The sequence below is a fragment of the Adiantum capillus-veneris genome, chromosome 28 (assembly GCF_014529385.1).
Source record: "Adiantum capillus-veneris isolate H3 chromosome 28, ASM1452938v2, whole genome shotgun sequence".
In the NCBI taxonomy this organism is placed as follows: domain Eukaryota; kingdom Viridiplantae; phylum Streptophyta; class Polypodiopsida; order Polypodiales; family Pteridaceae; genus Adiantum; species Adiantum capillus-veneris.
This window is the reverse complement of record NC_140958.1, coordinates 64,850,479-64,864,249: the sequence shown is the minus strand read 5'-3', so window position 1 is coordinate 64,864,249 and position 13,771 is coordinate 64,850,479. Positions and strand designations below refer to the sequence as shown.

Sequence of the window (13,771 nt, the reverse complement as noted above, 5' to 3'; positions counted from 1 at the left end):
TTGAGCACTTAGTGCAAAGAGCTTCTACATGTCAAAGATGGAGTATTCTGCTTGTCACCATTAAAAAAAATGAAACGAACAAAGCACAAATCTGAAGGCGGGGTTGTAGGGTAAAACACCTAACTTAAGTAATAAGGACACTCAAAACATAATGGCCACTAGAGGTAAATTCAAATTGGGGTAATTCAATCTTCCACTTCAAGTAATGATTTTGAGTGAAAGAAAAGAAAGCCCTTGTTCAAATCTCCTCATATCCCATGCTAACCCCATCCTGATAATCGACTATTAAAGAAATAGAGTAGAGCCAAACAAAAGGTGTCCTTGCTTTGGGGCATGTCCTTTTATTGGGGGTTTTACCCTATTACTAGTCATTAAAAATGGACACATGTACAATGCAAGATATTGAGCATAATCCAAATACTCCTTAGCCATACTCACAAATGTGAGTGGAGCAAAATAAATTAGAAAAGCATAACAAGCCCCTCATAAACCATGCATGAGCTACAAAAAGAATTACAAGTGTGCCATTAACGTTCCCATATCATAGATCAAGCTAACAAGAGAGGCACCTCCCATCCCAGTAAACTCAAGATATTTATGTTTCAAGGGGGGAGTCCAAGACTCCATCACCTCCTCAAGATATTTATGTTTCAAGGGGGGAGTCCAAGACTCCATCACCTGCAAACCCGCACCAACCATTGACAAGGAATCCGGCTTGGGATGCCAAACCTTGAGAAACCTCAAGCTTTTTTGGAGAGCCAAGCACTAGCAAGCAAGATAGAAGGAGCCAATCATTACACCATGCTATCAACATCTGCCACATGCCGATCGCATGCCAATCAACAACATAGAGGACTCACCGGCTGAAAACCACCATTGCAAGAGGGATCTTCACGAACAAAACAGACATATTTTTTTCCCTTCAAGAGAAGGGGGAGTTGTTGCCATACTACTGTAGACAAAAATAGATGGGCAACTAGAGCGAAAGAGGAGCTAGGCAAAGTCAGGTCCCCCACCGGGGACAACCCCCATGAATGTTTGCGCTGCAAATCCCACATCCTCCAGCGTTGTGCCCACCATGCCCAACCACACCAGCCACAATGCAACTCCCATTCCCTTGCATATGCTATCAAGAGCTTCCCACCTGATGCACACCATGACAAAGCTGGTCGACAACGCACTGAAGTCAGGGTTCATCTCGCATTGAAGCACGATAGGAATTCGAGTCGTAAAATTTGGCGACAAATCAAATCCCTTTGTGGTCAACTTTTTCTTCTCTAAAAGAGATCAGAGGGGACGGAGGGATGAAAAGTAGGAGGGTAGAGTTAGAGTAAGGTGATTGCATGCACTTGGGGATGAGGGGCATTTTTTGTTTATGCGTAAGCGTCCATAGCACCGTACTTTGGATTGAGAGTTTTGACTCCTTTTTTGTTAACTTTTTCTTTTGCTATACCCACAAATGTGAGTGGTTGAAAGTAATTTAAGAAAAAAAAAATTAAATCATCACAAGCCCTTCTCATAGACCGAGCCAACGTAGCACATAGCAACTAGACATGGCTAACAAGGGAGTGATCCTAACAGATAGAGCTGGCCGATCTTCTTTAGCATATGACGGACCCTACATGTACTTGGACGCATCGACATGAAGGGCTTGGCAAAAGTACAGTAGCCCCCAAACTTAGTAAGCTATGCCTGCTTCCCACATGCCACCAACCCTCGGATTAGGCTCCTCCAAAGACGTGTAGCGCATCCCAACCAAAAAACGTAGCAGAGTTTCTCGCATCTTTGCGAGCAACCCCTTGACGCCTTAGCTCCAAAAAAGTAGGAACAATGAAGCAGAGAAAGGGGTTGTCCAACCAGGGCCCCCTCGCTCGAGGGCACCCCTATAACAGGGACCATTTTCCATCCCACCTTATTCTGAGAGGCAGAGTTGGGAACCCTCGATAAGAAACCTTTGCATTCATTTTCATTAGCTTTTTGCTTGCCTCAAGCTCAAAACTGTAAATACTAAATAGTTTAATCAACTCTGGATTGAAAACCAACATATATCCCTTCTTGTTTAAACCTATGTCGAGTCTAGCTCCTACAACCCCCCCCCCCCCCCCCCCCCCCCCCACACACACAAAATGCTAAATCCCACGGGGATCAAGTGATGGGATCTACGTTGGTGAAGCCATACACAGATCTCAAGGAATACGGATGGTCCCAAAAAATCTATGACATTCGAGTTTTGTTTCTGGGTCACTGTGGTACAAGGCGTGTGTGACATCGCTTATCGTTCATTACAATGCATGTGTGTTTACTTTTACTTATGCTTGTCTAAGTTTACCTTCTCGATGTCCGAATTTACAAAATTTGTTCGAGTTTGTTTTTTTCAGATCTCAAAGCGATGTGCATCTTTGCTTTAGGAAAAGTAATGAATCCAGAAATCACTACGCAACCTTCTTCAGAGACGAGTTTTTATTTGAGAAGGGATCTTACAAACAACAATGCATGAAACTAAGAGTCCAAGGGAAAAAGTGGATTCATGATATCATGTCACCTACAAACACTCTTGTTAGATGAGAAATAACGTACAAATATTCTTGTAAGATAATAAGAAATCTTCATGATTGCATTGAGGGTTGAAAATTTCTCAGCTTTTTCTAGTTCCTCTCCATATGGATGCTTGCTTTTTGAATGCGACTATTTCACTTTTGCTGACCGTTTGCATGTATCCTCTCTCTCGTTGTCAAAGTGGTATAGATTATCTTTCTTTATCTGATTTCGTTGTGGAAGTGCTATTGAATAAGACTAACTTTAAGATTTGGGAAATGGACACATGTCAAACTTCCTTCTTTCAACATGAAACTTTGGAAATGCTATTGGATAAGACTAGTCACTTGACCTTGTTTTTCACTTTTTAAATTTTTTTTTGGAGGCGCCACATGTCAGTGCACATCCTTCTCTCCTTTTAAAATTAGTATCGATATAGAGGCATTGTTATCTGTTAAAGTTTAAAATATAGCATCATCACCGTAGGAATTTCCACACGGTACACAAAGGTATACTTCTAGGTTTCATTACTAGATAATTATCTATATATAACGAGATATTTCTTTAAGTGAAAGAAAGAAGCGATAACAACTTTTGGTTTGCCACATGTATACGTACAACACGTGCACGCACATGCACACACCACTTTTCGAGGAAAATCATTCTCACAAACATACGAAATTCCCTTTGGGGTAGATTCAAAGAGGAAATTTTGCAAATTTTTTACAATTTTACTCTATTTTCTTAAATTTTCCAAGAGGATTTTCTCCTTCTTCCCCTCCCTTCAAGCAGCTGATTTGGATTTTCAACCGGCTCAGAGCTAAGCTAAGCACACTTTTCCCTAACACTGGCACACACGCAACATGGTTGGATAGAGCCCTAATGGGAGGTTATGAAAAAGTATGCATGTGTAACCTTGGGAGTTAGGGTATTCTCAATGAGAGAGTGAAAGTTAGCAATGGTAGAAGAGAGTAGCATGGTGCTCATCAATGGACCGAGCACTCTCTCTCTCTCTCTCTCTCTCTCTCTCTCTCTCTCACACACACACACACACACACACACACACACACACACACCCCTCATTAATTAGTTGTGTGTGTGTGTGTGTTCAAAAGAGGTATTTGAGGGAAAGAATCACCCTACAAAGTGTGATATACTATTTCATGTCTCTACATCTCAACTCATCAAATAGATCCTTTTATTTTTTTGAAAATTGACCTTGAGTTTACACCTTGTTTCCTGAATTTGGAGGGTTTTGGGAGTTTGTCATCAATCACATTTTTGAGGTCTTCATTGGCTAACGGACACCTCCTCCCAACTACTATACTACTCTCTCCTAACATCTCTGGAGGATACTCTTAACTCCAAAGCTACACATCCATATACTCTCCTAACCTCCCAATTAGTGCCCATCACTGCTACACGAGTTGTGTGCTTGCACCCATTGTTGTTAATAGAAAGGCTACCTCTTAGAACACTCTTCTTCTCTCCTCAATAATAAAAACTTCAAAAAAGGTCACCTTTGGTGGTAGATACAATCACTAAGGCACCAACATCCTCTGGTATGCCACCTGTGACTAGGCAAAAAGGAAAAAAACAAGTTATCAATCAAATTCAAAGAGGCAAGAAAACCTTGAAGCACAAACATGTACAACAACAAACAAACACATTGTGCAACTATGACAAACAACAAATTTTTTTTGAAGAATATGTGTGGAGGAGAAAATCCTCAAATCTATGAGAAACAAGCGTAGTCTTCTACAACACTCAATTTGTGTACCACCTGTTTGTGGATATCCATACCTGGCACATTGTCTAGAGTGATCACAAGTTGTTAACTAGAGCATTCTAATATAGTAATTTGGATGATTTGCATTGAGAATAGGGCCTCTTTATATAGACCAACGACTAGGATACATTGCATGTGGTATGTATCCTCTTCTAGGCTTAAACTTAATGCATTTCTTGACGAGGTGATAATTTTCCTTACAATAATCGTATTTCACCATCTTCATGCTATCACCAACATGCTTCTCAAACTTATTTCTACTCGAAAAAGAAGCATACACCAACATGCTTGTTAGCATGTGATTTTGATGTAATGAAGTGTTTGATCGTGATGGAATATGTTTACATATCAATAGATAATGTTAATGGACTCGCCTTAATGAGGAGTCATCATTGGATATAATCTTGCAAAAATTAGCCGTATTTGCTTTACAAAGGATATGCGGGCAAAGATGAGTTCAAAAAACATTATTTTCAGCACTCGTGATTATATTGCCATCTTCAATTTTGCTCGTGTCTTTTGTTCTCCTTCTTGCCATCATCGTTTCCTCTCTCCCTTTCCAATAATTTCTTTGAATGTGTTTTTTTTTTTTGCAATGAGCTTCTTTTACATCTTTCTTGTCTCAAGTCTTACTTTCATCATTGTGAAACTTTCTTTTTCATGGGACTTGCCGCTCACCTTCTTTTCACATTTATCGATGGCAGTAAGAGTGCAAGAACTCTCCTTTCTTTCCATCATGAGGCTTTCATCTAGTGATCTCCTTTGCCAACAAGCTACCAACTACACCATCAGAGTGTAGAGTACGCTAATACCAATCATAACATGTCCCATGATGAAGTAGCAAGCATAATTAAAAAAATGGATTTCATCTTTTAGATCCTATGGCAGATCAACACATTTGTGAAGTAGCAAACTACCTTCCTCACTTTCAACTCAAAAAGATTTTCCACTACAGACCTTATTACAAGTAGTCTCCTTCTCATGCGTATTCCAAGATTCTTTCCAATCACCTCAACGACCTTTCGATTCATAACTATTTAGGATATAGATTCTTCTAGATGCAATCAATTAATCAACTCAAATACTCGAGAGATTCCTAAGCTTCATCAAACATGATAGAAGCCTCGCGTACATACCACACAATGGTTTCTTTTCCAAGATAAGAATATCTTGTATTCATTCTTTCTAATGCAAAATTGTTGACATCAAACTTCTTCAAGTTGAAGAGCTATGTTTTAAGGAAGACATTGCCAATAATTTTATGGAAATAACTTATCACACACTAAAGTGAATAAAAATCAAAACTATGGACAAGGTAGTGAGAAAAAAATTTGCCAAAGTTTTGATAGCAATTAGGCACTTTTCCGAGAAAGCCAAATAGTGATACCAAGGTTGATATGCACAAAACTATAAGGAAAAGTTTCATGGTAAATTTTGGTAAATTTTTTTATCATATTAGCCAACATCTTGAATTTTGATAGCCATGAACAATGTGAAATTGACAATATTTCATAAATTGGGCATAAGGGTGAATCAAAAGACCGAGAGAAAATGAAATTGGTCTTTACTGGTTAACCCATGCTCAAGTTGGCCTTAAATTGACTCATTAGCAGATACATCACATTGATTTTGACAATACTATTTGAATAATCAGAGTGTGCAAGGTACACCAAACGTGGCACTAGTAAACATCATCACATGAGTAATTTGTAAAAAAGGTAGCATACCAAAAAAAAATGGATTGCGACCACAAATGCGCGTGGCGCAAATAGTAAGAGGGCAAACCACTACAATCAATGGTCTATAAGAGGTGACATCTATAATAAGAAGCTTGTCAAGCATATAATTGCTTGAAAGAGGAGAGGCCATGGGTGTAGCACCTCCATGAATCTATTTGCAACTCCCTAATCTCTCACAGATAAGAATAATGAATTCATGTGATTATGTTTGGTGAACTTGAGATGGAGGAATCTACATGCCACACTGGCATGTTATACCCAACAACATTTTCATACAACATTACATTTTTTTTGTGTGTTTTCCATAACATTGAGACCATTCATGTCTAGTGTCAGCTTTTCTAATATGACGGTATGACCTCCTTTCTTGAATGGTCACTAAATGCATCTTTGGACACAAAAAAATTTGGACTCGATGAAATGAAATCTCAACCAATGCTAGCGGTCTTAGTGGTTCCATGTGCATTGTATAGTTTTGCGATCTATTGTGCATTAGGTTTTAATGCACTAGCTTGTGTATTTGTGTGGATTGTCCTATGTGTTTCTGCTCTTGCAACTTGTCTATACCCTTGACCTAAATGAGCAAACTCAATGTGGGGAAGAGGACACTAATTGGCCATAAGTATCCTAGGACCTACAATTGTAGGACCCCCATTGGTGAACAACTGGGTCTTTCTAAAAGGGATTTCCCATTCTCTCTCTCTCCCCCCAAAAAAGAACTACATTTTCCCTCACACCTTTTTTGGTGTACCAGTAGGGCCAAAATAATAAAACGGAAATTTTAAAATCTCTTGGTCAAGAATAGTCAACTAGGAGATGCACACAAACCAAAACCAAGAATGAATAATTGTCATACTTGTGAAACAGATGATCAGTTGAAGAATGAATATCCTAAATTGGATCAGAATCTAGAGCCTCTTCCAAGGTATTGCAAGGAGTGTTGCAGCCTCACTTCTTAGTAAACTATCAAAGCATCCCAAGAACGGTAACAAGGCATCATTAAATATTTTGCTGCCTTTAAATGCATCAAAGAGTGACCTTACCAATCCTATCAAAGTGATAACACGAGCTCAAGTAAAACATCAAAAATGAGAGGAAGCCAAGCGCTCAAATGGAAGTGACAAGCCTTCCAAAATATCTTGGAGAGCCTAGAGGCAAGGAAGTCAAAGGCCTTCTTGGAGACCCAAGAGGGAGGACATTAGGAAAAGAAACACAAACTACTTAATTCGAGGCTAATACTCGTTATCAACTTAAAAGAGCCGAGGATTCAAACTCTAGTAAGTTTAAAAAGCAGCTAAGAATTGAGCACTTTAATATTGGCTGAAAGGGTATATTAACGAGATTTGCATATCACATTACAATGCAAGCTGACCAAAACCTAAAGACCTTAGCAAACATTTCCAAAGGATACACCGAATATCCAAAGAACAATCTCGAAAGAAAGAGATCAAACTTGTACCTATGAAGAAGGTAGGGGATTATTGGGAGGGCAAAGAAGGTAATACCACCTTATCTTTTAAATACACTAGAGTGAAGTCTCTTGCCATACCTGACAACGGAGCTAGTGTAGCCATTGCAAGAACACAAGTATGGGAATCATAAGGAAAGCACCTTTCCAAGGTGAGTTTCAAAATTCTCACGCCCAACCCTACTTCTTCACACAATGTGTTACGTACAAATCATATAGAAACAACAACATGCATGGCCAAAATCATCTTTCCTAAATGGCCAGTCTTCCTCCTCTTCATTTTGAGCTTGTTACTTGTATTTTTTTACTATCTTTTCCTCCCTTTTCCCTCCTTTGAACCCAACTACTCAAGATTTCAACAGGCTCTAAGCTAAGCTTAGGCATTCCCGAACATCATGCATGGTCCTATGACAATGGCCATCATGTTTTCAATTGGAAGTGCCAAGCTGAAGTACCATCGTTTTGTTACAAGTAGCATGCAAAATCCTTGTTTTCTTGGTCGATTGTAGAATGTTTAAGCATCATCTTTTGCATATGATCCATCAATTGGCAAGTCTATGATTAGATAAATAGTACATGGCTCAACATCTCAACTTTTCCTCATTTGAAAGTGGTGAGGTCATCAAAACACTTTTGTCAAAGGCGTTTTCCCCAATGATCTCATAGACCAATCGCAATAATGATACCATTCAATTAAAGCAAAGCACTCCTCTAATCTCTAATGAGAATGCATAAACTTATCTTGGTTCATTTGTACATCATTGTGTGTGCTCAAGTGGCATGAACGATAGCATCTATGCAAAGCTACTCAAATATGAGTTGGACGCAGTTGCTTCCCACAAAACTACTCATTTGTAGACTACATTACTTAAGAGAAGCTGACAAATGAATACTCAAGTACATTAAGCTTACTTGTGATAGATGAGTTAGTGGGTTAGAAATAAAACCATAGTACATACTATCATTTTGAGTGTTGAAATGTGTGTGCAAGTAGGAGGGTGCGTGCGTGCGTGTGTGTGTGTGTGTGTGTGAGAGAGAGAGAGAGAGAGAGAGAGAGAGAGAGAGAGAGAGAGAGAGAGAGAGAGAGAGAGAGGACGGAGAAGAACCACAGATGGGATACACGAAGAAGATCATAGTTGGGAGTCACCTTGACTTGGGAGCTTATGCCTGCACGACCCAACACTGTAAAATCGGCTCCGAGTAAAAAGTGTGGCCATTGAGTAAAGAGCGTGGATAACTGCTAGTAGCTCTTTCTCATAAATCTGTGCAACCCGTTCTGGTCTGGAAAACATTCTGCTCTCATAGGCTACAACATGCCCTTCCTGCATCAAGACCGCTCTCAAACTACGACCACAAGTATCACAGTATACCTCAAATGGCTTTTGCAAGTCTAGCAAAACCAATACTGGCCGATCGTCAACTTCCCCTTGAGAGTCTTAAAGGCTCCAATCTCAGATGGTCCCCAAGTGAAAGAAATCCCTTTCTATGAAAGTATGCAGAGGAGAAGCAATCTCTGCAAACTTTCGAATGAACCGCCGATAGTAAGAACACAAGCCCAGAAAACTGCGAACCTCATGCACATTCTTCAAATTGGCCAATCTCTGATGGTCTCAATCTTGGCCGGATCCACTTTGACACTACACCCTCCGTAGAGACGAAAAAGTGAATCTTTGGTGAGAAAAACTCACTCTTCTTTCCATTTAATACCAAACGATGTTGCCTTAGTGCCTGAAATACCTGTAGCAGAAGCTATCGATGCCCTGCCTCATTCTTGGAGAATATGATGATGTCGTCAAAAAAGGTGCCCACAAATGACCTATACTCTCGAAAAATCCTGTCCATCATTTTGTTGAAGGTTGCAGGAGCATCTCCCAATAGGCATCACTAAATACTCGTACAAACCAAAGGACGTCCTGAAGGCGGTCTTGTAAACATCTCCAGGAGCAATCTGATGATAGCCACTTTTCAAGTCGATTCTACTAAAATAAGTAGAACCCTGTAACCTCTACAATATACCATCGATCTTGGGTATCGGGAATCTGTTCTTGATTGTGATGTTATTGAAAGTCTTGTAGTCAATGCACATTCTCCAAGATCCATCTTTCTTTAGAACTAAAAGCACCAACGAATAAAACGGTGAAGTACTGGGTCAATCAATCTTTTTCCAACAATTCTTTTACTTGGTTCGTAATCTCTTCATTTTAGGCTCTGCTTACTCTGTAAGGTGGTCAGTTCGGTGGCGTACTACCTGGAATCAAATCAATCCTGTGATCTTCAGGACGTTGAGGGGGTAACTCCCCTGGTAAGCCTTTGAGAAGCAGTCAGCTTGAGCTTGCAAAAATTCCTGTCGTTACTTCTCAAGGTCGGACAAATTTGACATTTTCTTGTTATCAATCTCATTTAAGAAGATTGAGTAAACGAACAGATTGGATTTCATTACTCTAGAAATGGCCGAAGCCAATACAATGGGGACGGACTCGCCCTTTAATTTTACATCAAGTACTATTTCTCTACCCTTTTCATTCTTTAGAGTTGCTTTTCTTGCCTTGTAGTCAACCACCACATTGTTTTTGCGGAACCAAGGGATTCCTAACAGGACGTCACACCCTTCCAAAAGCATGATATAAAAGTCCTCATGCCCCAAATACCCTTGACAACGCAATCAAAGTTTGCCTATGACAGGTGTAATGGCAACATCTTGTCTGCATGCTGTTAGAAGTGCCTCAGCTGGTGGTCCCATTTCCTCGCCGGTGGTCCCATTTCGTTTGGCGTAATTCCAAACCGACTCACCAATTCAGTCGAAATGAAGTTGGCCTTGGCTCTTCGGTCAAAGAAGATAAGGGCTTCTTGATCTCGTACTTTGCCCCACTCTCTACAGAGCTGAGTACTTCCATCCATTTGCTCAGGTTCGCTCCCCACAAAATCTGCTACCAGTCCAGCTTTTGTCTTTCCCTTCTTTGTGAAACCGGTCCGTAGGGCGGTAGACTTTAGCTTTCACCTAATCTTTAAACTGTTAAACTTTACTACACAGAGGAACTTCACGAATAAGCCTGTGACTGGAAATTACAATTCAAACAAAACACAACCTGGGAGCTAGAGTGCTTCCAAATAGACAACGACCCTGTTTGGCAACTTGGCCCGAAAGACTGGCGCCCCTTTTGGTATTTCTTTATTCTTATTACACTTGAGAAAAACCTGTAAACTTCCACAAGCTATCCCACTTTTATAGGGCTGAAATTCCCCTACTCTAACCCGATTTCGGCAACATGGCCACAGTAGAAGTCTCCACGGACAAAATCCCAAGTAAACAGTGACTTTCCACGCACTTTAGAGCACTTTACAAAACCTGGTGAAAAATTAGAGCACACTGAAATCTCTGTTTTTGGCCTATAATTTGTACCAAAACACCTGTTCGGTGATTCCCTAGCTTCCCCGAAGCTCCTGGGACCTGTAGGCATCAAAACTAGCCAAAACCCAAAACCTGCAAAAAATTACAGCAAGCTGTAATTCTCTGTTTTGCGCTCTGATTCGCGTGCCAATCACTACCGTGGGTAGCCCTCAAGCTCCCGCACCTGTAGGGTCACTTGCCTTTTGAATTAGACGAAATTCTTCGCGGGAAATCTCTCTAAATTGTCTTGTACAAGCACCCACTGCTTTCTCTAGCAATATCTTGCGGTTTAGGTGCGAAACCCTAAATCTGCAAAAAAAAACACAACGGGCTGTAATTCCCTGTTTTGGATTGTTTTGGAACACATCTACGCGTCTCAGGTGCTCCCGCACGCAATGGGACAGTTCCCCTTTTAAACGGACAAGTTTTCACATGAGAAAACTCTCCGTTTTCACAATCCTTCACGATGGAACCGTGCGTACTTGTGGGGGATTAGCAATTAGCTAATCCGGTTCCTGTACAGAAGGCTCTTGCCTTGGCAAACGCGCATAAAACCCCTAGAACTACACATGGTCGACTGAGAAGCCCTACTAGTGGGGCATTACCATATGTGCAAAGAGGAGAGAGATGCGCGAGAGCAAATCATCACGCTACATGAGACCAGGGAGAAGGCAAGCTTTCCATTAAAGTTGTGATCACCTGCACCCACTACTTAGACACACTGAGTAGCACAATAACTCAAAAATCAGCCGCCTCCTCTCACTTTTGGGCGCCCCCTCTAGGGATGAGACACTCTGGAGGTTGAGTTGGCTTACAGGTTGCTCTCCTACTTTTAACTAAGCCTAGCCACTTCTTTACTAGTCAGATTCTGCTGCCAATCGGCCCAACCATCTCGTGGCTGCCTGGCCTTGACTCCTGCGAGTGAAGCTCTCGGCCAAAGGCCGTTTCACACTAGCCATACAATGTCCGGGCATTTGTGATTTTAACAAGAGGGTCCCAAAAATTAAATAAAAATCAAGGGAAAGAAACCGGCAAATATAATAGGTCACACTCTCGTGGCATACCCCCCCTTTAAAATCGCAAACATCCTCAATGAGAGCCTTGGCAGGGAGTGAGACGGCCTGTCGCACAATGAAAAAGTGATTCCCCTAAATGCGAAAATCATGGCATGTGGCAGCTCCTTTGAGCTTGCCATTATATTGTAAATTGGACGAGAAAGGGCCGCATTGATTGCATATGATGACAAGGGGTTGTGGAAACGCTCTACCATTATCAACAAAATCCTTCCCCCTCCCCACCTCCGCCAAACCCGGAAATCACCACATGTGGCACTCCTTTGAGTTTGCCATTATATTGTAACTTAGATGGTAGAGTAATCATACTAGTCATCGGTCTTCATGAATGTGTGCAACCTACAAGACCTTACGTGTGAGAAATGTAATGGATCTTTGAGATTACATGTAGAATACTTTTTGAGGATACATGGAACTCACCTATTGCTATGTTTACATGGACACACCAATGCAATCATAGCAAGTTGCCTAACCTTCTGATCTCAACCTCGCAGGCTAAGATAATCAAGAGGATCCAACAATGTGGCTATTTCATTAAGAGAGGGATTCCAAGACATAGTACAAGTCATGCAAAGAGAAGCAAATGCTAAATACATGAGGATTAGAATCTGCATGTAAGGCATCAAGATATCTATGTGGCACTATGTTACTTTCATCCAATGTATTCTGAGTTTGCCACTTGAGAGGGGCTTGCGTATGCACACTTGTACAAGGATATCATGAAATGCTTGAGTGTTGGAGAGAGCTTGTGGACAAGCCATTTTAACGCTCACACGGGTGGTCATCAGTGAACGTTCTAACGCTGCTTACACATCGCCTGCCCAAACTTGGGCACGCGGACGTGGAAGCCAGCCACGGTAGAAGTTAATGGGGTGCGCAAAATGGGCAGTAGATGATAAAAGGGACAGCCTCGACCCCCTGCCCAAGTTTGGGTGGAGATTGAGCTCCTACCAGCTCACGCGCATCGAAGCATTGAACCAATAGGCTATAAGCACCAACTAACATAAACCCCACTTTTTAACAATAAAATTATATCAGTGTAATGCATGCGCACCCGTCCCCAAAAGTGACAGGTAGGCATGCATTTGGTGTGTATCCAGCCTAATAAGATGCAAAAAAAAGAGGTTCCGAGAAGTTTTCCAAATGAAAGGCGATTAAGGTGACCACATAAGCCACACGTCTTCTATCGCTTAGGTACATTTCACACGGCAAGGTTTCACCCCAGCCTCACCCTGTCAAACCCTGCGCAAGAGTGAGTGAGTGAGTGTTCGCACATTGGCAGAGTGAGGTGTGGTCATCGCCACGAGCATGTGGCACCACCCAGCACGGCGAAATATCTCCCAGGATAATGAAAAGCAGCGCGCCACCTCCCCATGCACCCAAGCTGCTGGTTGAACGAAGCTCAAAGATCTCAATTTTGCCAAGATTGGCAGAGTGGAGATTGCCGAACAAGGTTCTACGCTACCAACCTTGTCATCGTGTGAAACTCACTTTCCAGCCTGGCAGGGGTAAACTCGCCCCGTGCGAATGCGTCCCAAGTAGCACGCGTGTTGGGTATTCTTGAGAGACTATCATAGTGGCCAAGGACAAACGGGCACACATGCTCGAACACAGAAAAGTGTCGAGCGCCATCTGAGGTAGACGCCACCACATCTCAATCACACAGACCTAAATCTTCCCATGAGGGAGACACTTCATAGAGAGTGGATATGTTAGTGATATGTTGTATGCATGGATGTAATTTCTAGGCACGTAGCTCATCTCAGCCTTCAGCTTTAG

At 41.5% G+C, this 13,771-nt stretch overlaps 1 protein-coding gene across 2 annotated transcripts in view; it reads right to left on the bottom strand.

Annotated features, from left to right (window-relative positions):
- Positions 1–3,739: 3,739 nt before the first annotated feature.
- The window catches only part of SYTB (Calcium-dependent lipid-binding (CaLB domain) family protein), a 124,421-nt gene continuing 114,389 nt past the window's right edge, over positions 3,740–13,771 (bottom strand). Inside the window, exon 13 of one of the 2 annotated variants that reach the window (XM_086503988.1) lies at positions 3,740–4,112. The gene's annotated coding sequence lies outside the window, so the exon portion shown is untranslated. The remainder of the gene's footprint in view (positions 4,113–13,771) is intronic. The other variant, XM_086503989.1, reaches the window with a different exon arrangement.